This window comes from Eublepharis macularius, unplaced genomic scaffold (genome assembly GCF_028583425.1).
Source record: "Eublepharis macularius isolate TG4126 unplaced genomic scaffold, MPM_Emac_v1.0 Eublepharis_30, whole genome shotgun sequence".
Classification (NCBI taxonomy): Eukaryota; Metazoa; Chordata; class Lepidosauria; order Squamata; family Eublepharidae; genus Eublepharis; species Eublepharis macularius.
Window position 1 is genome coordinate 15,346 of NW_026559732.1, and position 25,339 is coordinate 40,684.

Consider the following 25,339-nt stretch of genomic DNA (forward strand, 5'->3'; position numbering starts at 1 on the left):
GGCCAACAGGTGGAACTTCCCATAAGTCATCTGCTACTGCAGAGCCATGCTTTGAGCTCCACCCATCATCATCTCCGCCTTGTTCTTCCTGATTAAGAACTCCAGAAGGCACCTTGGCAGCTTCATTCGCAGCTGGTGTTCTGCTTGCCAGTAGCACCCCCCCCCCGGCATTCTGCCAGAAGCTGTTGTTTCTTGAGAGGCTTCCCACCTTGCATTTGCTCTGCCGTCTCAGGCACTCTGATTCAACCTTTGCCACCATGTCCAACACATGCACCGGATCAGCCTGCTGCTCTCCATCACTACTGCTCCCCCCAATTGCCTTTTCAGAATGTGGCTTGCAGCCCCCTAAGGTGGAAAACGGGACAGGTGCAGGAAGCGTGACTTTGGGCTGCCCTGGAACCCTGGTCACAGCTGGGGCACTGGGGCAGTTTTTGGTGCAGTCAGCCAGTAACACACTTGCTCATTGTTCCAAGAAAGCAACCATCTTGATCATGGACAGAGGCCTCCCTGGGAACCCCCCCTCCCTGCCATCACTCATACGATGGATGGAGCAGTGTTCAATGCCTCAGGCAAATGGCTCAGGCTGGTAGCACCTCCCACTTTAAAATAAAAAATAAAACTTTAAAATAAAAAAATCCAACAATGTAAACAGCATTACACACAGTATAAACCTGTCCTGAGGGAAAACAACAACAACCATGTTGCAGAATGTCAAATCTGGCACAGTATAATTTAGCAATGTTAATTTAAACCTCACCCAAAAGGGTTTTTTTTTTGTTTAAGTTGTGCAATCAAGGTCAAGACATAATTATCTCAAAATTGAAACCTTTTTCAAAATAAAAAGAGAGAAAAAAAATGGTTTAACTTGCAAACGGGATCAAACATTCCAGGAAAAGAACAGGAATAACCCAAAACTTTTTTTTTATAAATGAAAGTGCCTAAAATATGGATCTGGTAGTTTAGAGCCCTTTCAGGTAACAAGGCAGAGAAAGGTGTAAATTAGAAAAATCTCTCCGTGTGCACTGCAAATCTCTCATCTCCATTTTTAAAAAAGACAACCTTTGATAAACAAACAAAAAGATAATTGTCTTTTAAATTAGCATTGTGTAGAGGGGGCGGTGCTTTCAGAAGCCCCTCCTTTCCATGACTCCGTGGCACCATCCCAATCTGGCACACTCGGGCCGTTCTCTGCGACTCACTTCCCATCCCACTGCAGAGAGGAGGCATCTGGGGGAGGGGCAGATCAATTATTACTGCAGGGCAAAGCGAGGCTCAAAAATCCCCCCATTCTCTTTTGGATATAGAGGGAAGATACCCCAATAAAGAGGAAAAAGTTTTCCAGGCAGCTAGATCCCAAAGGCACTGACTGGAAGGAAATGTTTTCAGTCTGATTCTGTTTGGGGCTCCGATCAGTCAACCCACATGCGTGGGTCAAGCGGGGGTGGCTAGGCACGGGGGGGGGGCACAGAAACCACCTCCCTCTCCACCATGCCTCCACTCCTTGGCCAAGGACTCCTCCACTTCGGAGTTTGCTGATGTCCCATCACTACAGTCGCTGACTGAGCCGTGGGCCAAGTGGTGAGCCACTGCTGAGAATATGCCAGGCGAGCACAGATCATTGGCTGGGGACAGCACGTCAGATGGCGTGGAGGGTGGGAGCCACCTGAGGGCACCGGCGGGGCACTCTGGGGCACTGCTCCACCTCCCGTGCCCATGTCAATGAAGGGATAGCTGACCAGCACCCACTTGTTGAAGTTGAACTTGTAGGTGAAACGCTTGCCCTTGGTCTTGTGCCAGATCCGCTTGTTCTAGTAGTACCTGAGTGCCTGGCTGAGCTTGTCATCATTCATTTGGGGCTTACATTTCCACACACCCCCAAAGCCAGGCCACTTCGTCTGGATCCTTGATCACAAATTCCCCATAGTCCCCCTGCCAGTTGATGACATCATGGTACTCCTCTTTATGCAACAGCTTCAGAATAAAATGCCACAGCTGGATTTGCTGTGAGACAGGACTCAATTTGGGCTTGTAGGCCCAGTCTGTGAAGGTGAAACTTGCGTCCACCGGGGTCTTCATGGCTCCTGGCACATGCAGCCTCCAGCCGCCGGGGCACTCTTGGGGTCTGGCCCCCCCGCCGGCCCCCCCTCTGCCATCAGAAATTTCGGTATAAAGTCAAAGGTGTTTTTGATATGTTTCCTTTTTTCTAGACCTTTATGAGAAAATCCTGTCTGCAGGTATGGTGGTATTATCAGAATCATGGCCACAGTATCTGTCACCGTGTTGCCTTCCTCCACCTCTCACTTTTCTCTCCTGGCTAGTGAATCCTTCAGTCTTCTTCACACATCCTCCTATCATTCCTCCTCATTTTTCTCCAACAACATATAATGTACAGACTTTGTGATTTATCAGTGTACCCCTTGACAAAACCACCTTCCACGTAAAGGTAGAAACATCTCCCTGAACACTCATCCCCCCCTTCTTTCTATCGGTTCAGCTGTAGTACCCTGACTTCTGATGCCTTGTAAGTAAGAAAAAGAACATTAGTACCCCTGGCTTGCTGGCTGGACCTGTCCATTTTTTTGTCATGTCCCTTGTCAGTTACCCCCTTCCACTAAACCACCCCGTCCTGTGAAGTCACAAGCTCCATCACCAAAGTGGAGGGGATGGGCCTGGGTTCCCCAGAGCTCAGTGCTCATTGACAGATCACCTGTAGAATTCCCTCAGTTATCCAAGGGTGTGAGTAACCCTCAGAAATTTCTGTACAAGGTCAAAGGCCTCTTTGGGGCCTTTGTTTATTTTGTTTTTCTCCACCACATCATTGGCTATGTCTTGGATGATATCTGGACATAGGATGAGAAGGATGGTTTTCAAGGGCCAGACAGCTGCTTTGTGTTTTGTGCTTTCGGCAAATCAGACCACTAAAAAAAAACTTCTCTGCACCTTCCGCCAGATCCATCTGTAGTGTCTGGTACAGTTTCATAAACTCATCTGGATAGTTTTCTACCCAGTTCCAAAATACCTTTTCAAGACTGTCCATAACAGCCAGTTGCGTTACTTTCTTTAGGGCTTTGAATTTAAACACTGTCTCTTGCAGGATCTGCTTCAGTTTAGCATAGTCCGCCCTGATGTATTGCAAAAGTTCAATGTCATGAACGTCGGCGTTGTCTTCAGAACACATTGTCAGTTCCTGTAATCAGGTAGAAATGCGATTGAACACTGCATTGAAGTTGTTGCAGCTGAGAGAGAATTCCCTAGGCAGAATTGTGAAGTTCCACTGCATGTTGATTCCCTTCACAGTAGGTGTGGATAAAGTGGCAGATCTCCGTCAACAACTGTTTGACCAGCATCATCTCATCAAGCTGCATAGTGTCCCTTTGGTTGTCCAGCAAGATATTTTCCAGTGTATCCAAAATAATCAGCTGAGATACAGACTCCCACTGGAGGGTGGGACTAGCTGGCCTCCACCTGCCCCTTCTAACCCTCTGAGGCTTGGGTGCTTCTTTTCCTCCCTCCTGTGTAGGTAGGTTCTGGCCCTGGGTGCCTGCTGGGGCAACTGACTGGCTGTCTCCTCCTCCTGGCAAGTCTGGGGGCTGTGCCTCAAACCCTAGATCTGTCTTCTGGGGGTCGGGGTTGTCTTCAAACGCCCGAGATATGAAGTCTGCATTGGTGCGTCGCACTCCCTGGTGGTGCTTGATTGAGAACTGGTACGGGAGGAGGGAGAGGTACCAGTGGAGGATCCTCGGGTTATGTTCCTTCATGCCATGCACTGGAGGGGCATGTAGTTGGTCACAAAAGGATTGTTGGCCAGGTAACATTGGAGTGCTCCAACAGCCTATTTGACTGCCAGGACTTCCCTCTTGACTGTTGTGTCCCGCTGTTCAGCCGGCTGTAACTTGTGACTTAGGAAGAGTATTGGGACTTCCACTCCTCTGTGTTCTTGAATCAGGATGCCTCCAAATCCTGTCTGCAATGCATTTGTGGCCAAAGTAAAGGGAAAGTCAAAGTCAGGGTTCCGCAGGGCCGTGATGTTATCAAGGGCGCTGCGCAAGTTGTCAAATGTCACCTCCCACTCCGGGGTCCAACACACTCTGTTAGGGGCTCCCTTTTTGAGGCAGTCTGTTAAGGGGGCCACTCGGGTGGCAAACTGGGATGAATTGCCCATAGTACCCCAGCAGGCCCAAGAACCGCCTCACTTGCTTCTTGGAGTGGGGTTGGGGAACATCTGCAATTGAGGCCACCTTGTCTGGGGGCAGCTTAACTTGCCCCCCTCCTACCACGAAGCCCAGTATTGTAGCTCCCAGAAACCAAAGTGACTTTTTTGGGTTGGCTCTGAGGCCTGCCCATTGGAGAGATGATAGGACCGCCCCCAAGTGCTGCAAGTGGGTTTCCCAGTCTGTGCTAAAGATGATGATGTCATCTATGTAGGCCCTTGCAAACTCCCCGCAGTCTCCTAGGACTTGGTCCACCAGGTGCTGAAAGGTGGCTGCTGCCCCATGGAAGCCAAAGGGCATGTAGTGGAACTGATAAAGGCCCCTTGGAGTCACAAAGGCTGTCTTTTCCTGGTCCTCCAGCTGCACAGGCACTTGCCAGTACCCCTTGGTGAGGTCTAAGGCAGACAGGTACTGGGCGGCCCCTAGGTGGTCCACCAGGAGGTCATCCTAGGGCATAGAGTAGGCATCAAATTTGGTCACCTTGTTCAGCTCCCTGTAATCCATACAGAAGCATGTGGATCCATCTGGCTTCGGCACTAAGACGATGGGGCTCCACCACGAGCTCCAGGAAGTGTCAATCGCCCCCAGTTTGAGCATCTTTTCAGTCTCTGCATTTACTGCCTCTCACTGCTTCCTGGGAATAGGGCACTATGTAGCTCGAGTTGTTTGTCCTGGTTTGGTAGGGATCGCATGCTGAATCAGGTTCGTACTGTCTGGCCAATGGGAGAAGACTCCTGTCACCCTTTCCCAGAGAACCTGCAGTTTAGCCCATGGATGGAGCAGTGTTCAATGCCACAAGCAAATGGCTCCAGCTGGTAGCACCTCCCACTGGCCTCTCTCAGCCTTTCCAGGTGAATCTTTGCCTTCCTGAGGTCCAGTGATTTTTTTCCCTGTGCTTGGTCGCCCTCCCGCCCATGTCCCAGGTGCGTTTGTTCTTTATGGAGGATATCCTGTTGCTGCTGCACTGATGGGCTTTAAAAAATGCGATCTTCTCCTTGGTATTTCCTGGTTTTATGACTGCCCAGATGTCCAACAGCCCCTCTATCCTCCCCCTGGTGGATGGTGGCAGGCAGGGTGCTCCTTTTCTCCTTCACATTTGTCCCTTTGACATGAGTGCGGCTGCCATTCCTGCAGCAGAGAGTTGGCAGAGAGGTTCCCCGGTGGCTTCTGGAGATGGGCTGGCTAAGAGACTGCCCATGGGGCCGCTATGGTTTTCTTTTCCCAGTATCTGTTGCTCTTGGGTGGGCTTTGTGGGGGATCCTGGTTGATCACAAGAGGCCACTTCTTCTGCAGCTTGAGATATGGCTTTAAGTGCAGGCCAGATATTTGTTTGACCTGGTGGAACATGGGGGTTGTGGAATTCAGCAGTTCCCTGTGGAGGCCAGCTCAGCAGGAACTCTTCATCATCACTCTCCCCCCACCTCCAGGTGTGGCAGGCTGTCACAGCCAATCCATCTCAGTGTGCAGATGGGGCACCTGCACCAGCTCATCTTGCCCCACTCGGTGTCCAACTGTGTCTTTGGCACCTAAAAAACACTTCAGAGAGCAGCCCCGCCATGCATTTTCAGACATCACAGCCCCCTCGGTGTTTTGCACAACGCTTTGAAGGACATTTCTGGCAGGCGGGCAGGCTGACATGCAATAGGAACTTTACATTTAAATTTTAAAAAATGAAAAATCCACAGCATAAAAAAACCCCTAAAAACTGACATCAGAAGCTCCAAACTGTTCCTCAAAAACCCTTCCCTCAAATTCCCAGTTGTAGATATGTACTGCCCTGTTTCTAACCCTTCCATTCAAAAGCTGGGCATTCTTTCTTCCTCCAAAACTCCACCCTGATGGCATTATACTCCACCCCCCCCAACCCAGCCCTTGAGGTAACAAAAACCCTCCCCTCTATAATTATTCAAGTACAATTGATTCTCCCCAAGCGACTCAACTTACTGGATCTTTTGCCCCCCCCCCCAATATTTGCTCCCACCTACTCTTTAACCTCCCAACATTCAACCCAACCTATCATCTTCTGGCACCAGACTTGCCCTCCAATGGATCCTCAGTAAAGGTTTTAAAATAGACTCATTCCAACACTGGACTGAAAGAGTCCTGTATTGTTATTTTCTGTCACTATCTCTAGGGCAGGAGTTTTACTCTGTTTACCAGCTGCATTCTCAAAAAAGTGGCAAGGAATAAGAATAACACTGCAGCATAATAGGAACATAATTAAACAACGTAATTATATTAAATAGTCTATGTGTTGTACTATATGAAAAAAAACCATTAAGGATTGAGGACATTGTTATACAACTTGTTGAAAACAAACATGCATTCAATGAAACCAATACAGATGACCATAGAATGAAATAGTTGAGCATGAGAATAAATGAAAGTGGGTCTATAAAGATTAATTGCAAGAACTATAAGCACAGTTGTTGATCAAGATGTCCCATAGTAGCGAACTGGCAGCCGTACTTGAGAAAACACAATGGCAGGCATTTTTTATTTTAAAAATATTTAAGAATTACAACAACTAGCAATTTCAGTGTCTGGTTTCACAAAATGCTTGCAATTGATGGTGGCAGTCTACAATGTAACAGGACGATGATTTGAGACATTCCTGTCTTCAGAGCCAGCCTCATCAGTGGGCTGATGAGTAGATGCTAATGGCAGCATGCCTGACATCCAAGCTTCTTAACCAAGCTGAAGCCTCATTCGCATTGTTTGAGGAAATAGTGACTCAAGGATGACAGCGAACACTGCTGCTGTACAAATTAAAGCTGTTGATAGAATCAAGTATATCCAGCTGAGTTTATCACTATTGCTTAGGCTTTATAGTTAAACAAGAAACCCTTGATGTTTTGACTGGTGCTAGACCATGTCTACCATAGCTTTCATTAACATCTACCTCTGTTAGCAAGGGAAGAACAGACTCTCATTACCACAAACCCTGGAGCTCAAACATTGTAGACAGTACCATCCCTGAGGAACAACACGGGGGTGGGGGTGGGGGTGGGGGAAGCACTCAATAATGCCAGGATCCCATGACACAATTTCCACAATTCCTGAGGAGCTGACGGGGGCAATCCCCAAATGCAGTCCTTCCTGCCCAAAATGCATGTCCCACTCACCCCTACTCTCAGCCCTACTCACACAATCCATTTAAAAAGTCAGCTTTCACTCTGCTTGGTATGGTATACCAGCAAAACGGTGATAATGTTTAGCTGTATAGGTCAGATTATCTTTATGGCTTAAAAAATACTAGTTTGTGGGGGAGGGGAACCATGTGCTAAGTTTGGCTGCAATGAATGCAAAGTCCCAGCGATGCCAACGTTATAGGTACTTCATATTTAATATTTCTCTCTTAATATTTCTCCCAGGGAAACGTAAAGTGCTTAACTTGGCTGCATTTTCTTCATTTCTTGTTGCTTATCATTCATATATCTGAATATGCTACTGCCAACTCTTATTCTGCTCAGCAAAAATCCGTTTTGTCATTCAATTGAGAATTTTTTTAGCATCCTATAATCGAAAGGATGGCTGCATCTCTTGTTGAGATGTAAAAGAGAAATGTACCATTGGATTCATACTGGTTTCATATTGGTCTTAATGGAACTTCTTAAAGGCTGGCACAGGAATTCCTTTTGACAAGAATGAGACTTTAATCAGTTTTAAGTGGATTTTTAAAACTCAGATTAAAGGCTGTTAACACAATGACCAGTGCACATTCAATTTGTATGAAACATTGCCCTGTACATGTCATTTTCTTGCTTTGTGTATCCTCTGTGCACAGGATTACACACAGAGCCACTGCTGCACAGCACTGGACAAGAATGGGGAGGTTAGGATGTAGTGATGCCATCTCTGGCACTGGACAAGCATGAGCTGGAGGTGGCAGTTTACACACGGTTCAAGGGCCTTTGTGCCCGAGCACACAGAAGGCCAGCAATGCAGGTGACATAAATGGCCCAGGAAGATGTGTAGGAGCAGGTCCCTAGAGGCAACAGTCTGCCATGGGTGATGCCAACATGGCGGAGGAGTTAGATGCTAGCTCTGTGTAATGCATGTTCCTGCAGGCTTGTGGTTCTTGCTGAGTACCTAATGAGGGCCCAGAGGTTTACATTCCTGCCCCATCCATTTTCCTAATCTTCAAAGTAGTGGCATAGGCCAACCAGTTAGCATTAAACGAGGGAAAGCTACCAAGAGGAGAGCTTTACAGTGGGTCTCTTCACTTCTTATTTGTATAGCCTTGCATATAGCAATGTCAAGAAACCTTGTAAATACTATTTGATTCTACTCTCTTGGTTCAAGAAAACAATTTTCTTTACATCCCTAACAAATGCAGGCACAAACTGCTGTATTCTCTACCTGTATGATGGGTCAGTCCTTCCTTGCCAGCAGTGTAGAGCTTTGTCATGTGTTTATGCAGTTATCTGCAGTTCTCCTGCTAGGACAATGACACCCCCGTAACGGCAAGGCCTGCAGAGACAATTGGCAGGCTGTACTACAATGTGCCAATACCTGTTAAAAAGGACATGTCAGCAGAAACTGTTAAAACGCAGGTGGGGTGGCATGCTATCAGTGCAGCATTATTCATAGAGAAACTTTCTATTCTTACTTGGTAAATACTGGGAATCCCCCTGTAATGACTGGACTGAGGTAAATCAGTCTGTCACACTATCCAATGCTAACACACTGCCCAACTCTAGATTTTTGATTGTTCGGGAGCTTTAATAGCATGTGAGGTGGGACCACGCCGATACAGAAGGGGTTACACATGGTCAACATGTGGCTTTGGCCACCAGCATGCTCACGCTTTGGGGGGGGGGGAGCCCCCACCTGCCAGCACAGCCCTCTAGCTGGGTCGTCTCCTGCACCCAAAGATCGTCTCTGCGCCCGGTTGGATCCAGGCTGTGCTGCAAGCCAATCAACCTCTCCCCCCCCCAGTCCCACTCCACTCCCCATTTTGAACACCTGGGGAAAGTCTCCTAGTTCGCTTTCTTCTTCCTCTCCTAACCTGGCCTTTAGAATAGCCAAAGCAAGTTGCCTGTTCAGGAGGCATGGCCATAAATGCACCCCCTCTGCAGCATGGGGGGGGGGGGGAAGACACTTCCCTCCCCCTCCCCAGTTACTGACACAGAAGCAATGAGTATGCATGGAGGCTGGGTGGTCTGAAAATATTTAACATTAAAAGGAGGTGTGAGGACTAGAATGCCGCTTTACAGGTGTGTCCTGCCCACGGCGCCCCCAGTCCCACCCTGCCCCTGGAAGTTTCCCGGCATCTCCACCTACATCCTGGAATGGCTGCAATTTCAGCACCACTGCTCCCGTCTGTGGAAGGGAGCTGCAGGAGTCCACAACCCGCCCCCCCCTGCAGAGCAAACCAGCTGGGCAGGAGCAAGAAAAGGGAGGCCAGAAAGTGTGCAGGGCAAGGGTAACCAATTTCCCCTTTCAGTCCCTTTTGGGGAAGGCAAAGTTAGCGGGGAAGAGGATGTGCGGGGAGGATAGATGAGGGGAAGCTCCAGGATCCCGCCCTCCTCCCACAAGACTGTTTTTTATCTTGCTCAGCTACTTGCAGGCTGTTCATCTCTGCTGCTGGTGCTGCTGCTGTTGCCACCCCCCCCCAGGGGGGGGGAGAGACTGCTGGTTACAGTCCCAGCCAGCAGCTGTGTTGGAAGGGGGGGCTGGGGTGGGAGCAGCTGCAGCTGTCGCCTCCATTTCTGGTGACGAGTCCTGTGCAAGAACCAGTTCCAAAGGCTGTCCTTCGGCAGAGCCACCTTGGCCGGTGGAGCTTCCAGGCTCTGGTGTGCTGGGTGCCTGCTCTGTGGGAGTGGCTGCCTCCATAATCTTCTGCCACACCTCTTGGATCTTGAGCTGCAGGCAAACCTTGGTGTTGAATATGTCGGGAGTACTGGGCCTGGAAGGCTGCAGTGGCTTGGGCTGTGGAAAAAGAACATGGCATCTGTGAGTGATGCCAGAAAAGAGTTCTGTTTGGGGCTCAGATCAGTCAACCAGCATGCCTTCTAAAAAGCAAAAATGGTTCACAACCTGTGAGAATGAGGGCTCCCTCTGCTTTCTGGCTGAGATATGGCAGCCATTTCCTGGAGACATTTGTGAGAGCCACGTAGACACCGGGGAAGCGTCTACACTGGAACTAGGAGATTTAGCAGAACTCTGAGTGCAAGCTATTTTGAGCAAATGCCAGATTTCTCTCTGCATCTGCATCACAGAAATGTTGGCTTCCTTGATATTATTCAGAGCCACTTCAATCTTGGGCAGCAAATCAGTTATGTTCTGCTTGCAGCCTAATAGCTTGCAAAGATGTCTGTAGAGTTCCTTGGAACACCCAGTCCTGACTCTGAGCCGTCTGAGTGATGATCTTCACCATCTCTGTGCTGTCGCTGTAGGAATGATCTGGGGCCCAGGGCTTTAACTGCTTGTAGAGTTCTATCGGTCTTTGTATATCGCCTTGACGCCGTGCATGGGGGTTCCTTCACAATTCTACAATCTCTGTATGCAAAGACATGATCTGGTCATCGAGGTAGCCAATATCTCCAGCCTGTTCACACTGCAAGGCTTTCTCTTCCATTTCTTTCCAGGCTTTCAGCATTTTTTCTGAGGATAATCCCGTAGGTTATTTGATCACTGTATCTTTCCAAGTCAAGGTGGATGCTCTGCTGGAAGAACTGCTGTGATGCTGACACCATGTTGTTTTTCATTTTGGTTAAATTGGCATTGTATCTAAGAAGACTCAGCATGGCAGCTCTCTGCCCTCGGAACATTCAGCTATAATCTTCTTTCAGTCCCATCACGTAGTACACAGCTTCAGCCCATATCTTACAAAGTTGCAAAATAGGCAACTGAATTTTGCTGTCCTGTACAATGCAGGTTCCTAGAAGAAAAGGGACCATCATATATAGTTTTGCTTTTAATGAACAAATAAACCATGTAGCTATCCCAGTCTCTTATGCCATCAATAATACACTCAGAGGCTGGCTCCTGGGGGTCCAGGCATAGCCGCATTTTGAGAAGTTCCTGGTTGACTGTGCTTATGCCAGTCTCAGACTCAATCCGACACTGAAGTGAATGGAAACTTTCCTCATAATGCAGCGGAAAAGACAAGATCTTGGTCAATTTAAAATACTCATTTTTTTCCTTTAAAAAAATGCCCTGGTGGCTCTATACCTTAAAGAATTTTAGGGGGGGCTCAACAGGAAAGATAACCACTAAAAGTAAAGTTGCCCCAGTGTATTAATATTTTAGAAATCCCCCCATCCCCACAAAGAGGTTTTTTAATGTTTTTTATATATATAACTTTGTATGTGTATAGACAAGTAAAAACTCTTCAACATTACCACTACCCCCAAATTTGTCAGGCTTTCGAGGGAGGCAAAATAAAATAAAATTTACAGAGTTTCAAGGAAGAAAAGGGAATCGACAACAGTAGCAAGATAATCTCTGAGTTAAGGCAGCAAAACCAGTCCCCCACCCGTAAGTCTGTCTGTCCTGGGAAGAGAGGGGGCCAGCATCACAGCTCTAGGAGTCCCAGTTCTCAAGGGTAAGTTCAGCAGTGGCCTGCTGCAGCTCCGTGCTGATCCGCCACCCGCTTACTCCATCTCCGTGACTGCTGGTGTCACCTTCCCCCTTCACCTTGTTGTCTGTCTCCTTGCCCCCTGCACCAGCTTCCAGCCACTGATCCTCACTCCAACGACGCTTGAGTCATAGCTTGAGTGGGATACACTTCCCACTTTCCCCAGCCCGGGCAATAGGGGGAGCTGCTGGCTGCATCTCCTCTTCTCCCCCAACCTTTTCTGGGGGTGCAGGAGGGGCCTTGAAGACATCCTCATTGTTGTCTTCTTCCTTGCTGATATCTGTGATTTCCACTGTGAGATCCTCTTCCGACTCCCCCTCTGAGATGGGTTCCACTTTGATTTGAGGGAATGGAGGCAGATCGGCCACCGATGCAGAGAAAGAAGAGGGGAGGCCGCTGCTGGATTCTCCAGGGGCCACTGTTGGGAGCTGCTGCTTCTCGCGGTTGTGGCACTCCAGCAGTGGCAGCTGCAGCTTAAACTTGAAAGAGCTTGATGGATCCTCAGCCTGTGGTGGCAGTGGTGGAAGAGGGGCCTTGTCAAGGTGCTGGGGCTGGGGGATAACAATGTTGGGGTTGTGTAGGAAAGCTCTGGGACTAAGGTGGTAGTTACATGTACTCTGGGTATGGGCCTGAAGATAGTGCTTCATGTCGTCAGGATTGAAGAAGTGGCTGCCACCTAGATACATGGGGCTGAGGGTGGGTGAAGGAGTGTAGTTCATGTGTGTTTGAGTGAGAGGGAGTGCTGGGGACAACTGAGGAGGTAGAAGGGCAGCGGGTCCAGCCATGGGGGACACTGGAAATGTACTGAGGGGCTCAGGAACCTGAAGGCGAGGATAAAACCTGAAGAGGCTGTCATGGGTCAAGCAGGGGTGGCTAGGCACGGGGCCCCCACGGAAACAACATCCCTCTCCACCATGCCTCTGCTCCTCATCCAAGGACTCCTCCACTTTGGCGTTAGCTGACGTCCCATCACTAGTCGCTGACTGAGCCACGGGCCAAGTGGTGAGCCACTGCTGAGAATATGCCAGGTGAGTGCAGCTGATCAGCAGAGGACAGCATGTCAGATGGCGTGGAGGGTGGGAACTGGAAGTGGGAGCCACCTAAGGGCACCGGCGGGGCATTCTGGGGCACTGCTCCACCTCCCATGCCCGTGTTAATGAAGGGATAGCTGACCAGCACCAACTTGTTGAAGTTGAACTTGTAGGTGAAATGCTTGCCCTTGGTCTTGTGCCAGATCTGCTTGTTCTAGTAGTACCTGAGTGCCTGGCTGAGCTTGTCATTGTTCATTTGGGGCTTACATTTCTACCCAGAGCCAGGCCACTTTGTCTGGAGACTTTTTTTTTTAGGGAATTTCAGTATTTACTCAAAGGCATTTCAGAGAACATGACAGATTTACAGTATTAGCAAACCCCCCTTTCTGGAGCCCAAGAATCCCTCTTGCAAAGATGAAGGACCTTTAAAAGTTCAAGTTCTAAGTAACAGAGTCAATTACATTTGTCCCCTCTCCTCCCCCAAAACACAACAACGAAGCGCTCTGTGTGCTAACAACACAGCTTTTTTAAAAAAGGAAAACAAAAATTCTGCATTGTTCTAAAACTAGATAAAAAATAGTATTTCAAACTGTACAGTCACCAGAAGTAGTTATCAAAAATTCACACAATTCACTTGGCATCTCCAGCACCTTCAGTTTTCTGTGCCTGATCTGTTTTGGCATCTCCATTTTCTGCAGGGTTATTCCCATCCTTGCCTGCATCAGCTTTCCCCTTTCCCTTAGGTACCTTCTCACTCTTCTTTGGAGCTGCCTTTTTAGATTTAGTTTCTGTCTTTGGAGGAGCAGGTTTAGCAGATAACCTTGCTGATCTCCGCTGTGGCTCATCCTTTACTTTGGCCTTATCACCCTTGGTATCTCCTTCAGCCTTTCTCTTTGGCTTGTCTGCAACGTGTGATTTAAAAAAAGGGGGAGGAAAAAGGCGATGCGCGGCTGAGGTGACGGAGGAATAAATGAAAAGGCACGGGTTGCAGGTGAGGAAGAAACTCGACCGGTCATGGGGGGAAGGGAGAAAACCTGCAAAAGGAAAGGATGAGGGAGGCAAGAAGAAAAACGACAGTAGGGGGAAGGTCCAGTGGTTGGGCTCACTCATGTTGCTCGCGACCCCACTCGTCTGGAGATTTGATGACAAATTCCCCATAGTCCCCCTGCCAGGTGATGGCATCATGGCACTCCTCTTTATGCAACAGCTCCAGAATAAAATGCCACAGCTGGATTTGCCATGAGCCAGGACTCAACTCGGGCTTGTAGGCCCAGTCTGGTAAGGCGAAACCTGCGTCCGCCAGGGTCTTCTTCGCTCCTGGTGTGTGCAGCCTCCAGCCGCCAGGTCGCTCTCGGGCTCTACCCCCACCCCCCGCTGGCCCCCACTCCACCATCAGAAATTCCTGTATAAGGTCAAAGGCCTTTATTGATGTTTCCATTTTTTCCAGACCTTTATGAGAAAATCCTGTCTGCAGGCTTGGTGGTATTGTCAGAATTGTGGCCACAGTATCTATCACTGTGTTGCCTTCTTCCACCTCTCACATTTCTCTCCTGGTTAGTGAGTCCTTCAGGGGCTGTTGCAGCTGGAATGTTGGGTGAATTTTCCAGATGACATGGGGAAGTCAACTGCAGACATGTGTGCAATCTTCTATAGAGAACCGGGCCTGGTTCATGTTGGTCTGATTTTTAGTGCTGGAGTCTTCCACACATTTCCTCCTATTACTCCTGCTCATTTTCCTCCAACAACGTGTAATGTACATACTTTTGGATTATCAGAGTACCCATTGACAATCTCAGCTTCCTCATAAATATAGAAACATCTCCCCAAACACTCCTTCTCCTTTATATCATTACAGCTTTAATACCATGAATTCTTACATTGTTTTGGATGTAAGAGCTAATTCTACCACTAAAAATACCATTCAAATCCTTATTAAGGAGAAAGCAGACAGACCAAGAAAGCAATTAGAAAATCACATGCTGGAGTAAGATTTCTCTCCTGATGCACTCTCCTGTACAATTGCAATCCCTCTCAGCTCATTTTGGACACAGAAGGGCAACTTGTGGGATACACCTGCTTATCCTTGGTTCAAAGACAATGCCACTTTAAATCTCAAGACACTAGAAATGGACAAAAAGGACACATGTAGAAAAGTTCCATCAGAAATACATGCTGCAGTGCTAGGTCCACAAACATAATATATGGAATGGTACCTATGGGTAAAAAAACCTCCTGGCCAGTGTAGGAATTGACAGCATCTCCCAAATGGCCCTTTTTCAAAGCACTGAAGTGCTGCACATGTTTATGCACCCGGAAGTCATCCTAGGGCTTGAGTGCCATGGATCCTCCCTCGGGTGCTGCAGACTCCCAGATGTATTGCCGCCTCAGACTCCATCACACCTGCTGCAACCCTAGTACATTTTATATGTAAGCAAGGGCAAAGTTTAGCCAGAGCTTTCTAAAAGCAATTTTTGTGATAATTTCACACAGTTTCTTTTGACCTGTTGTCTTAATAAAGGAGCTGAACGTTTTTGGGATGCTACAAGGAGGGAAGGGTGTTTTGTCTTTTATTGTAACACAAAAGCCTCAGAACATTGCATGGTAACTGAAAAGCCAGTCAGTGACTTCTGTGAACAAAAAATACACTTATCGGCTTCATAAAAGCTACTTGGCTAACTTTCTTCCTCAGAACACTTTCAAAAATGTTGGTGGAACAGGTTAAAAGGCCACAAGACTTCTCAATTCAGCCAAGATGATTCACTGTGTTGAACAGCTACAGCACTGGGGCTGCTTCAGAGCAGCTGCTGAAATCCACCACAGTCTGCACTAAAGCAGGCTCAGGCTCAGAAGCTCAGCAGCACCCAATTCTCAAAGAAGAAGAACCCCGACACAGGTGAAAAGGTTCAGCCTTCTTCCCAGGGGTGGAAGGCAAAGCTGACTACAGGATCTAGAGCAGAAGCCTGACTCAGAACAAGAAGGTGGTGGGTAATAATTGAAAGCAGACAGACAGGGAAGAGAGATCAGATCAGAAGGAATCTACTGTAACCTCCTCCTCAGTCAAAAATCTGTATCTGGTATCAGGTGCTCTCCAAAGCCTGAGTCAAAACACACAATAGTGACAGGGCCCAAATCCAGTCCCAGGAACCACAATGGGGCAACGCCACACTCATCCCAGAGATGCTGCTCGGCATACTGACATCCAATTTGCATTCACAGTACAAGACACATTCCCTGACCCTTTATGCACCGGCACTGGGATGCAGACACCTCTCATAAACAAACCTTTCTCTCAAGCTAGAAAATAGGAATGGGGGGACTCTGAAAGACTGTAGAGGACACAGCCCATTTTATTCCATTTGCTTTGAAATCTGATAAGCTAGGTGACAATGTGGGCAGCTGATGAGATACCTAGGTCTGTTCCAATTTCCATCAGTCTTCCCCAGAGACTCTCACCCATCAGTATTGCTTAATGGAACAATCTCCTCAGAACTGGAACTGTTATTAAATCTTTTGGAAAACAGATTTTTACTAAATGTGAAGCCTGCTCAAATTAAAAAACACTAAAATATCTCCTATAAAGACTTACTCAAAAGTGAATTACTTGTATCAGCCATTCCAGTAGCTTAGAAGAACTAACAGCTGTCTCTGCACTTTCTATGGTTGGCTAAAGGAATCCCCAATTATTGGCTAGTCTGATTCTGTCGCTGCCTGCATTGCAAAATTTACAAGAAGTAAATGGCCAGTAATTGGAGACATAAGCTACTTTCATTCTTAGAAGAACTCATATGTAATATTCTATTCTAGAATTAGATGGTTTAATAATCTTTTCTGGGGATAAAGAGGTATTTGCTCCCCTCCCCCTTTAATTCCAGTCATTCTGTCTTATCTTTGAAAATGGATTCCATCTTCTGTTTTTAATATTTTAGGATACACAAAAAAATTGATCTAGCCACGCTACCAAAGTTGACTTCCGTTCTGCCAAGTTTGAATACTTTGTTTAAGCATTTCCCTTTCCAGTGATCTCTTAGCACAGAGTAGGAAGTGCATTTCACTTCTGTTTTGTAGGAACTTGCATTAGTAAATCCCGGCGCAACCAGTCATGCAGGGGTCAATCAGACTTTGCTACTGCAGCCTTTTCAGAGTTATTGTGTGTAAAGAGAGTAGTAACCTGTTCCTTTATATCTCTTCTCTCCCTACTCCCAGCTTTCATATAAAAACTTCAAAAGATTGACAGCCCAATACCTTGGTTGAAAAGTTTTTTTACACTTCTTTGTAAGTTTGAGTATGAATCACCTCTGCCTTTATGTTTTTTTAGACATATTCTTTGGTAGGCAATTAAAGTTCAAAAATACCTTTGCTTATGGACACTTGCCATTTCCTATGCGTTCAGGTTTGGTGATCAGTATAGTCTTATTACAAAAATTTCCACACTTTCTGTGTCTGAGCTAAGCCTTCCTTGGTGAGCAGCACTCCAGTAACCCCTAAGCTAATGTCAATGTGCTGTTCTTGTGGGCTGCAAGGACTTGGCTTGGGGGGTGTTCGCTTTTTAAAAGTCCAGAGAAAGACAAATAAAGGAAAAAGGAAGCTGAGCCTCCTCCCCATTGCCAGTGTGGCAATTCAAGGGCTGCTGATGGAGCAGTTGTTCAACTGAAAATTTTAAGTTGATGTAGGTCCCGTTTGCACTGTGGTCTTCAATATAAGTCACATGGAAGTTTTTGGTCCATATTTCTTGGAGAAAGAACAAGTAAACATCTCTGAAGATGCACAAGTGGTTCTTCCTGTACTGTTTGTATAGTTCAGAATGCGGCAAATTCCACCTCAGAAAATTATAATCACAGTTTGGATCTCTACCAAACCAGTATTCATTGTTCAGTTGGCAAAGCTGGGGTCAGGGCACAGAAGCACCCCCAGGGCTATTGATTCCAAGAAACAAAGGGATAGAAAACAAATGTACCAAGAACCTGAAAAAGACTTCTTCCCCAGTTCACAGATTACACAGGCATCTTTGCAAAATCAGAAACAAGACAGACCAGGGGGATTCTGGGTGTCCTGCAAGTTGTTCTGATGCTTCACTAAGATGAGAAGTCAGAAAGGAGAACCGCCTTCCTGACCCAACTCTTTCCTCCTGCATCTGCACATGACACAACCCAGGCCTGTGGGGCTGAACCAGAAACAGACTTCAGGCAGGTGCATTTCACTAGTGCAGCTTTTTCTAAGGCCTGCCTAAGCAACTTCACCAGGTAGTGCAAGAGAGAGAACATGCACTGGGGTGGAGAGTCTGCACTTCCTCTCTTCCCCAGCTTCTCTCAGCAGGCAAAGTCCTCTTGGCCTACTTCCCTTTTCAGCAAGAGGTCAACCCTACCAAGGGGTAAAGGGCACAGATAAACACAGAGAGGAAACCAAGAATGCCCAGGCAGCTTTTCAACTACAGGAGGCAGGGAGCTGTCCAAATCCACTGGAAAAGAAAGACCATTCCACCCCTACCACTGAAAAAGCCACCCTCTCTTTGTACTGCTTCCTTAAAAAACAAAAAAGGTAAGAGAACTCTGCAGCCAAATACTATAACATCCCTGCTAGTAAACCCAAAACAACGCTTTCCCAAATGAATGTGCTCACCAGCCTGCACCCAGAGTCCGCACTGCTTGTGCTGGGCTCCCAGAGAGGGTGTCTGTTGGCAGTTTCAGTTGGCAGGCAGCTCCAGTGGAATCACCACCCTCAGAGACATGTTGGAAGTTATGTATAAGACGTGTGACCCATTGGATATCTGCAAGGTGACACTTGTGCTCCTGCTCATGCCCTGCTCTGTCCGTCCCCCAGAAGCTGTCCACCTCAGAGCCTGGGGGCTGTTGTGGACCCCTAGTGAACTACCTCAGGGTACCCCTTGCATGGGCCCTGAGGGGTGACCCCATGGCTAGGGACCACCTTGCATTGGATGTCCCCATGCTTGTGGTGGACCACCCATGGGATGACCCCAATGAGGTCCCATGCCCCCAGAAGGATTGTGGGACCAGTTAAACCATCTCATTGAAGATTCACCTTTACCTATTTAGAGTTTCTTTTCAGAAACATTTTAATATATATTTATATATATAATATGTATATATTATACAGGGTATACAGATTTCCAAGAACAAGACACTTTAAAACATGGGACTGTAGCCGCAACACTCTCATCGTTGTGTTGTAGCAATTTGTGTTGGTCAGTCAGCTGTTGAGACATTCAAAGACTGAAGATTCTGGAGTGTTATTTACACAGGTGGGCCGAGAGCTCTTTCCTCTAAAAGGCTCTTGTGATTTAAAGTATGTGCAGTTTCAAAGCCCTGTGGAAAGGGGACAAAAGAAAAAAAACACCCACAAACTATGTACAGTGTAAACAGCATAAGGTGTGATATCCTCCGCCCGCGCACGACCAAGGCTCCCAAAGAAGCCACAGAATGGGCTAACAGTCCTCTTCTGTTTCCCTGGGTTTTTTGCGAATAGCAGTTAAAGCTGTGGCAGGCAGGGATCCAATGATGGTCATGAAGGCCTAGTTTGTACCTGGGGACATTCTTCTGGGAGTGGTGGCAATACATCCAATAGCCAGGTCCGTATGATAAAGCTTGGCAATAGGGCTTTGGGTGCCACTGACAGAGAGAGACATCTCCCTTGACATACTTTTTCTTGCACTGCTTACAAGGGTCCTCCTGGTAGCGAGGATCATGAACCCAGCGGGAATCTGCCGGCCTGATGTAGTAATGATAAATTTGAAATAGCCACAAGTGCATTTGAAGGCCAGTGGACTCTGGGTGGGCAGCAAACCGAAGATCTTCATGAGGCTGTGGTGGGGCAGGAAGACCAGATATTTCTGGGGTTCCAGCAGCTGCTGGGTCTTGAACCTGGTCTCCAGAAAGTCATGTGAGCTCTGTCTCTTTAAATGGCAAGAGTGAAGAGCCTGAAAAACACTTTCCATGGGAGATTCTGGAGGGTCTCCCAAAATGCTGTTTATCATACAAGGTGTGTCATTGGGTCTTCCTTCCCATGAGCATCCTTTTGATGCTCTTCTGTGGTAACATCTCCTGTACGGAGGTGCTTGTGGTGAATTTCATGCTCAGACAACAGTAGGAATAACCTCCCTGGAAGAGAATCTTCCCCGAAGCTTGAGTTGGAAGGGTGCACTTTTCTACATGCTTTATCTGTCTTTGTGACAGAGATGCTAATGCTTAAGGACTCTTTTGTCCTTAGATGTGAATTCAGATGAGGAACAGCTCTTGGTTCTTTAGGCATACAATCAACAGCTGCATTTTTCCCATGTAAAGAACACGGGTGTCCTGAGCGGTTTCTGGATATGTAGAGGGAAGTGTTGTTGGGATCTTTTTAGTCTCACACCAACTACCAGATGGCTCTGAAGACTCCAGATTGAGTTTAGGATTGGAGTTCTCCTAAAGAGCAGTCACAAATGAAGATGACTGGCCAACAGGTGGAACTTCCCATAAGTCATCTGCTACCGCAGAGCCATGCTTTGAGCTCTACCCATCATCACCTCTGCCCTGTTCTTCCTGGTTAAGAACTCCAGAAGGCACCTTGACAGCTTCATTCGCAGCTGGTGTTCTGCTTGCCAGTAGCACTCGCCCGACATTATGCCAGAAGCTGTTGTCCCTTGAGAGGCTTCCTGCCTTGCATTTGCTCTGCCATCTCAGGCACTCTGATTCAAGCTTTGTCACCATGTCCAACACATGCACCGGATCAGCCTGCTGCTCTCCATCACTACTGCTCCCCCAATTGCCTTTTCAGACTGTGGCTTGCAGCCCCCTAAGGTGGAAAATGGGGCAGGTGCAGGAAGCGTGACTTTGGGCTGCTCTGGAACCCTGGTCACAGCTGGGGCACTGGGGCAGTTTTTGGTGCAGTCAGCCAGTAACGCACTTGCTCATTGTTCCAAGAAAGCAACAATCTTGATCATTGACAGAGGCCTCCCTGGGAACCCCCCCTCCCTGCCATCACTCATACTATGGATGGAGCAGTGTTCAATGCCTCAGGCAAATGGCTCAGACTGGTAGCACCTCCCACTGGCCTCTCTTGGCCTTTCCAGGTGAATCTGCCTTCCTGAGGTCCAGTGACTTTTCCTGCGCCTGGTCACCCTCCCATTGATGTCCCAGGTGATGTCTTTTTGGAGGATATCCTGTTGCTGCTACACTGCTGGGCTGCAAAAAGGTGATCTTGGTATTTCCTGGTTTTATGACTGCCCAGATGTCCAACAGCCCCTCCATCCTCCACCTGGTGGATGGTGGCAGGCAAGGCGCTCTTTTTCTACCTCACGTTTGGCCCTTTGACACAAGTGTGGCTGCCGTTCCTGCAGCAGAGAAAGTTGGCAGAGAGGTTTCCCAGTGGCTTCTGGAGACAGGGGCTGGCTAAGAGATTGGCCTTGGGACTGCTACGGTTTTCTTCTTTTCCCAGTCTCTGTTGGCTCTTGGGTGGGCTTTGTGGGGGATCCTGGTTGATTTCAAGAGGCTACTCTTTTGCAGCTTGAGATATGGCTTTAAGATCCATCTGTGGTGTCTGGTACAGTTTCATAAACTCATCTGTATAGTTTTCTACTCAGTTCCAAAATGCCTTTTCAAGACTGTCAATGACAGCCAGTTGCGTTACTTGATTTAGGGCTTTGAATTTAAACAGTCTCTTGCAGGATCTGCTTCAGTTTAGCACAGTCCACCCTGATGTATTGCAAAAGTTCAATGTCATGAACATTGGCATTGTCTTCAAAACACACTGTCAGTTCCTGTAATTGGGTAGAAATGCGGCTGAACATTGCATTGAAGTTGTTGCAGCTGAGAGAGAACTCCCAAGGCAGAATTGCAAAGTTCCACTGCATGTTGATTCCCTTAACAGTAGGTGTGGATAAAGTGGCAGATCTCCATCAACAACTTTTTGACCAGCATCATCTCATCAATCTGCATAATGTCCTTTGGTTGTCCAGCAAGATATTTTTCCAGTGTATCCAAAATAATCGGCTGAGATACAGACTCCCACTGGAGGGTGAGACTAGCTGGCCTCTACCTGCACCTTCTAACCCTCTGAGGCTTGGATGCTTCTTTCCCTCCCTCCTGTGTTGGTAGGTTCTGGCCCTGGTAGCCTGCTGGGGCAACTGGGCAGCTGTATCCTGGCTGTCTCCCATCTCCTCCTCCCAGCAAGTCCAAGGGCTGTGCCTCAGACCCCAGATACATCAGACTATTTTTCTAATCTTCAAAGCAGTGGCACAGAACAATTAGTTAGCATTAAAGGGTGAAAGCTACAAAGAGCAGAGCTTTATAATGGGTTTCTTCACATCATATTTATGTATTGGCATACTTCAATATAGTGAAAACTTGTAAATAATTTAGTCTATTATCTTGTTAAAAAATCTTTATCTGTACATCCCTACAAGTCTCTCCTTGAGGTCTGTCCAATAGGTTTGTTGCCTGAAAAAAAGTACCAACCCTGCTTGGATGCTGAATGATTCCAATATTTTTACCATTCACACAGATCTGTGGGTAGGTTCTTTCATGGTACACACAACTACTTGGCTTCACTTTAAGTTTCTTTACACTACAAAAGGCACTTGACTGGGTTTGATAAACATATGGTGGATAGACCAAGACTTGTGAGGTCATACCTGTAGTACCGAGACTGCAAGTATGTTGAACAGTCTTTGATACATGGCTAGCAGACCCAAAGTCAATTACCTTAACCCTGTATGGCTGCAGGGCAGGATCCACCAACATGTTTTCTGGCTTGAGGTCAGCGTGTATTAAACCAAGACTTTTTAGTTTTTTCAGTGCAGTGTCCACTTGTTGCAGAATAGGCCATATAACTTTCAACTGAAGAGGGCTAAACTTGTTTTGTTTCAGAAAATCATATAAATTCTGTTCCAACATTTCAAAAACTAAGCAGGTTGTGATGCTGAAAGCACTCATATGCTCTCACAAAGTTAAATTCATCAGCATTTTCATTACTTAGTCTTGCTAATATGCTCACTTCAATTTGCCCTTGACGTGCATAAGACAGATGGTTCTTCAGAATTTTGACTGCCACTATCTCATTTGTTCCTCTTTTCCAGAACTTTGCAACTTGTCCAAAGGTCCCTTAGCCAAGGAAATCAACAACTTCATAAGTATTTGTCACAGAGCATACCCCATGATGCACTAACTGATAATCACCATCACCATTTGGCTTTGAAGTTGCAGTAGTTGTCACAACTGTCACTGGGTTCCCCAAGTTTGTTTGCAACATTGCAGGCAATATAGGCAGTTCATCAACAATCTGCATTCTACCTCTCTGATTCTCCAATTCTTCACTTTTACACTTCAGTCCACATCACTGGGATCTGTCCAAGGCGTTTAACCCACTTTCCTGTATCCCAGTCCAAGGTGCTTCCACTTGAGGTTGCTGTGCCCCGCTCACTCACTCCAACAGTTCCGGGATCAATGGCAGGGGGTACCGATTCTTCACCATAGTCTTATTGAGGGCACGGTAATCATTGCAGAGACGAAGCTCACCACAAACAACACAGGTGCTGAGGTGGGTGAGGTAGAGGGTTGGATGAACCCACGTTTGTCCAGAAAATCCCGGAGGGCATGGCACTCCGGCTTGGAAAGCAAGTACAACTGACCAACAGGCAGGGGTGCTCCTGGTTGCAAGTCAATCCCACAATCAAAAGGACAGTGCGGGGGAAGTTGGTCTGCCCCCCTCTCTTCAAATACATCTTGAAAATCTGCATACGGTGCAGGGAGACTGGGTCTCCGTAGGCGCAGTCACTCCTAACAGGGTGCAGTGGTCTAGATGAGGGCAGGAATCCCAGAAACTAAGCTCTTGTGCTGTCCAATCTATCAGCAGATTGTGCAACATCAGCCAGTCCATTCCCAGTACAATCGGGAAACGGGGCATATGGGCAATGTCCAACCTCAGAGTCTCCTGATGCTGATGGATACACAAAGTCAAGGGTTGGGTCTCTTTCATGACTGGTCCAGAGCGCAAGGGCCAGCTGTCAATAGCTTCCACCTGGACTGCTGTAGCCTTGTCCTGTAGTGGCACCTGGTGTTGGGTGGCAAAGATGAGGTCCATATAGAAGCATGAGGCCCCAGAATCCACTAGGGCATGGGACAGGATCCATGCCCCCCCTTGGTGCTTGTAGCCAGACAGGGACTAGGATGTGCTGTGGTCCTCTGCCACCAGGTCCATCGAGCCCTTTTGCTTGCCCCAGGAAGCCAGGGCCCAAGGCCCCTGGGGCTTGGCATTTCCCGGTGTCTGCTGCTTCTCAGGGCAGGTGGTGGCAAAGTGTCCTGGTGCCCCACAATAGAGGCACAGGTTAGCTTGGTGCCGCTGGCCTTTTTCCGCTGGGGTAAGGCGTGGTCTTGCAGCCCCAAGTTGCATAGGCTCCACCACGTCTTCTGGGGAATGAGTCAAAGGTTGCAGGCCCCCCTGGGGGAAGGGTAATTGGTAGTCATGTGGCCCCGGCTGCTACTCCTAGCCTGGCATGTGTCCTCCAGGCACCCATTTATTTGCAGGCTGAGTGCAATCAAGGCCTCAAGGGTGGTAGGCCGCTCCACCCAGGCTAACTCATCCAGCACTTCTGAGTGTGTGTGTGTGTGTGTGTGTGAGAGAGAGATCACCATCTTTTCTCATGGTTCTGCTTGTGCAAGAGAGCTCTAGAGGAAGTATTAATTTTTTTATTGTGAGGATAAAATACAGAAATGGAGAGTAATGTTGTAAGCTCATTTTGATCTGCTCAGGGAGAACAAGCTGAGTATAAATTATGTAAACAACTTCTAAACTAGTATATCTGCTCCAAGGGGGAAACAGTAGCTTCTTAGAGTTGTAGTAAATAAGGAGGGAAGGATAAACCTCCTTTCCACTCATGCATCCCCAGAGGAAAAAGAAGAGACTGTCTTTGTAATTTATGTTTATTTAAAAAAAAAAAGAAATGCTCCCTGAACACAGTGTCAATGGCAGTTCTCCTTTGGCAGACATACAGACTAGCCTTCATAATAATATCCTACAAGGAACATACCTTACTGTCAGTTTTAACATTTCAAAGAGAACACTCCTTGCATTTTTTCTCATGTATTTCTGTTATGGAAAAAAAGAAATGCAGAAATACTATGGTAGAGCTGTTGCTATGGCACTGTACTACCAGATTGTTTTATTCATTGTGGGGAAGAGGAAAGCTGTTGCCCCTTACTTTTCTTGGTTTATGTGGTCTGGGAGCAAGTTTTGTGTGATGCATTATCTTGACAATAGGGTCAATAGGCAGGTTGTGAGAAATAAATGAAGATTATGCTTGACTACCACAATTGCTCTTTGTTTTTGTATATTAATTGCCACTGGTTTCTGTGTACTTCGATTAAGCAGGAAAACAAACTTAAGCACATTTAGTACTCTGAAAAAACAATAAACTATCAAAATATGTTATGAAAAAATAACGGGTTTGAAAACAAAGGTTTTATATGTGGATACCTCCAGCAATTTCTGTATAAGCCCCAAGTAAGCAAACGGAGCAGCTG

The 25,339-nt window shown here is 47.2% G+C and overlaps 3 pseudogenes; all 3 read right to left on the bottom strand.

The window, feature by feature from the left end:
- Positions 1-2,724: 2,724 nt before the first annotated feature.
- On the bottom strand, positions 2,725-11,734 carry LOC129346887 (inhibitor of nuclear factor kappa-B kinase subunit alpha-like; annotated as a pseudogene).
- Positions 11,735-11,741: 7 nt separating this feature from the next.
- Positions 11,742-14,130, bottom strand: LOC129346882 (ETS domain-containing transcription factor ERF-like; annotated as a pseudogene).
- A 5,136-nt stretch (positions 14,131-19,266) lies between these two features.
- Positions 19,267-23,900, bottom strand: LOC129346888 (F-box only protein 34-like; annotated as a pseudogene).
- Positions 23,901-25,339: the final 1,439 nt, after the last annotated feature.